This window comes from Cryptomeria japonica, chromosome 10, assembly GCF_030272615.1.
Source record: "Cryptomeria japonica chromosome 10, Sugi_1.0, whole genome shotgun sequence".
NCBI classification, from domain to species: domain Eukaryota; kingdom Viridiplantae; phylum Streptophyta; class Pinopsida; order Cupressales; family Cupressaceae; genus Cryptomeria; species Cryptomeria japonica.
Window position 1 is genome coordinate 199,827,940 of NC_081414.1, and position 3,746 is coordinate 199,831,685.

Sequence of the window (3,746 nt, forward strand, 5' to 3'; positions counted from 1 at the left end):
AGGTATAGGGATAAGGCGAGGCGCTCGCGTTGTTCGTTGTTTCAGCGCGTGCGCCCCTAGGCTAGCACGAGCAGTCACGATCAATGCAGGCGCTCACCGGGGAGGTCGAGTAGAATAGGTTTTAGGTAGGGGAACTGGGGATCAATGCGGCCGCTCACGCTTCAGGGCGAGCAGTCGCGTTTCGACGCGGGTGCTCGTGATTTCGTGTGGGCGCCCAAGGGATTACACTGGCGCTCGCGTTGACGGGTCTGGGAGCTGAAAGAAAGAGAGGAAGGGGCTCTGCTAGCGTGAGCGCCTGCACAATGGTGCGTGCGTCATGGTTTTGGCGCGAGCGTTAAGTGAATTAGCGTGTGCGCCTGGGAGGGGGGGAATTTTTGTTTAGAATTTTGGAATGGGTGAAAGGGGTATGGTTGGTTCCGAAGGTCAGGAGGGGACTTTGGGATATGAAATTAATGATTTGATGCAATGGATGCAGGTGGAGAGGGGACCACTGGCTTCGAGAGAGCATTGGCCTGCCACGATGAGCCTCTACCATGAGCTAGGACGCGATGAGTTGGAGGTTCTAGATGTGCTAGGGTTGCATTATGTAGGCAGATGGCCGAGGATTCGAGCGCATACTGCTATGATGACTGCGTTAGTGGAGAGGTGGGATAGTCGGTATAACACCTTTCGTTTACTGACTGGAGAGGCAACAGTGACCTTGCTGGATGTTTGGAGGATCTTGAAGATCCCCGTTTGTGGCGTGATCCCCGAGTATCAGTTGGATGCAGCTGATTTTTATTTGAGGGAGGTATGCGAGTATGAGACGCCACCGATGCTAGATAGGAGCAGGATGCACTTGGGCCGAGCGATGGCCATCCGATAGATTCCTCGGCTAGTTTTGGTGATTTGCGGCTTCCTGAGCGAGCGGATTCTTCCAGATTTGGGTGGACATGGATTTCCTCTAGGGTGGAGTAGATGCGTGTATTTCATGATTCATGATGGTGTTCAGTATGCGTGGGGCTCAGTGATGCTAGCCCAACTCTATCATGACATGCACCTGGTGACTTACAAAGAGTATGCTGGTTTATCTACTGGGGTGACACTCCTACACATATGGGCGTGGGAGCATATTGTAGTGACTTGGCCACTGGGTGCTCAGGACAGGCGACCACGATAGCCGTTTGTGGACAGGTACAGGGGATTGCTGCACTACACACAACGACGTCCGTGTGGTTTTGGAGGAGGATTCTAGATGAGCTGGTGCAGTTCACATGGAGGCAATTTTTGGGGTGTGAGCGGTGGAGGGATGATTGGCAGCTTCACTGGGTAGGGGTTGAGATGTGGATTTTTGGGAGGTCAGTCTACATCATGGAGTATTATGCTCCATTCAGGGTGGCCTGACAGCTTGGGCAGGTGCAGGACATTGTGGGGGATATTCCAGTGTATCCCCGGATTACACGGGAGGCAAGGTATTGGAGACCTACAATGAGTCCCTTGGATAGGCGGACGAGCTTCCATACAACTTTTCACATAGTTTGGGATGAGCGAATGGGAGCAGGGGAGGACTCAGGCATGACAGGTGGTTACCAGAGCTGGTGGGAGGGGCACTTGCCAGTGCGGCTTACTATTCTGGGAGTTTTGGATGATGAGGAGTTAGAGTCGGGGGTTGATCAGGTGGTGGGTGGGGAGGATGATGGCCCAGGAGAGAGAGTTGTAGTTCGGGCAAGATGCGGTGCGGGCAGAGAGCAGAGGAGAGTCCGAGTTGTGTGGTGGAGGTTTCTAGAGGAGGAGGGAGGGGATGGAGAGGATGCCCCAATGGGAGAGGGTGCAGAGGCCGCAATTGGCGAGAGAGAGGAGGCTACAGTTGGAGAGGGAGAGGTTGCAGTTGGAGAGGGGGAGACTGTAGTTGAAGAGGGGGAGGCTATGCCTATGGATATTCCTGAGATACAGGCAAGGGAGAGGGGAGGACCATCACAAGATGATTTTGACTGATTACAATAGGAGCGGGATGACTATCGGACGAGGCTTCATTTCGTTGAGGATGAGCTGCAGGTAGAGAGGGCTCAAGGGGAGAGCCTAGAGGTAGAGGTGGCGCAACTAACTCAGGAGATATTTGATCTGACAGAGAGTTTGCATACTGCCAGGAGAGAGGTGGATGCCTTGAGGGCGGAGGGGGAGGAGGCCCAGACAGGTACAACTATTGCAGAGCTGTAGGATTCTCTTTGTCGGCAGGATGCCGAGTTAGAGGGATTAAAGGTCAGAGTGCAGAGGGCAGAGGCAGATGCAACACGACTGCGGGGGGAGAGGGATGCAGCCCTCCAGGCATTGGTTTCGGCTGGATTGGTGCAGATATTTTTTGACAGTCTATAGCAGCAAGAGAGAGCAGAGAGATCATCTCGAGAGACGCATTATTGGAGGAGTTTATATCATGGAGTAGTGCCTATAGGACAACGAGTAGCCTCGTAAAATGAGAGTGTACGGTCTCAGAGGACTCATAGTCAGCGACCGACCCAGAGTCAGCAGACAGGGCGATCAGTGGGTTTTCGACCACCAGTAGGGGGTGCAGGAGGATCAGGAGGGGGAGGTACAATAGAGGGGGGTACAACAGAGGGAGGTACAATAGAGGGAGGTGGAGAGACAGGTGGGGAGAGCTAGCTCCCTGTTTTGCTTGTGTATTATATTTTGACCCTTCGGGGAGATCATTGTATCATGACAGACACATTTTCCTCTCTTTATATATATACATGATTTGATTGGTGGCAGATGATGTGTAGCATTTATTGTGATGGATTATTTTTGTTTTTCTTATGGTGTCCTATATGGATGTAATCATGGATGTGCTATGCTAACCTATTTTGTGATGCAGAGTGGATGCTTATATATGCATGTTTATGATGTGTTGCTGACATAGTTTTTGGATGCAGGATGAGTGATTTTTATGCTTTATGTATAAATACACATGTGTGAATGATTTATGATGCAGTCTAAATGTAATGCTATATGGATGCGTGTATCTTTTATTTATGTGATGCAATCTTATATGGTAAATGTCTAAGAAATGCACTCTACCTGATGTGAATGATTTAATAAAAAGAGGGAACATGCCAATAATAACACAATGATCTTAGATAGAAGAATATGGAATAGATGGGAAGTGGGGGAAATTGAGAACTCCATGGGATTATTGAGTTTAGGATTTGACAGAATGATGATGAGATTTTGTGCACAACAAATGTGGAGAGCCAACCTATTTTGATATTGCCCTAGGTGAATTGCACCACTGATTATAGAAATCAGGATGCCTTGAGAAACCCAAGGCGTGGACTGACTCTCAGATAAACGGGAATTCCTTACACACAGCTATGCAAGTGTTAAGAAATACTGATACAGAGTTGTGAGTATGTGCAAGGAGACCCTCAAACACACCGATAACTCTTGTACACGAGAAGGTAAGTGTTGATGAACACTAATACCAGGTCGCCGGTTTGTACAAGAGAGATCCCAAACATGCCCTGCTATGAAAATATGCCCCAGTTTGTGCTTATTGTAACATACCTGGATATAGAAAAAAACAGGCAGTCATAAATAGTTGCAGTCATAGGGCAAAAGATGCAAGTCTAAGTGAAAAGATCCAACAAAATTTAACAAGTCAAATATAGCCAACTGATACCTCTTGCCAAGAGTAGGACTAGGATGGAGGATTAGGTTTCCAGGCGAGGGAAGGAATCATCCCTAGGGCAATGTGGTCTTGTAGATTTTAGGCA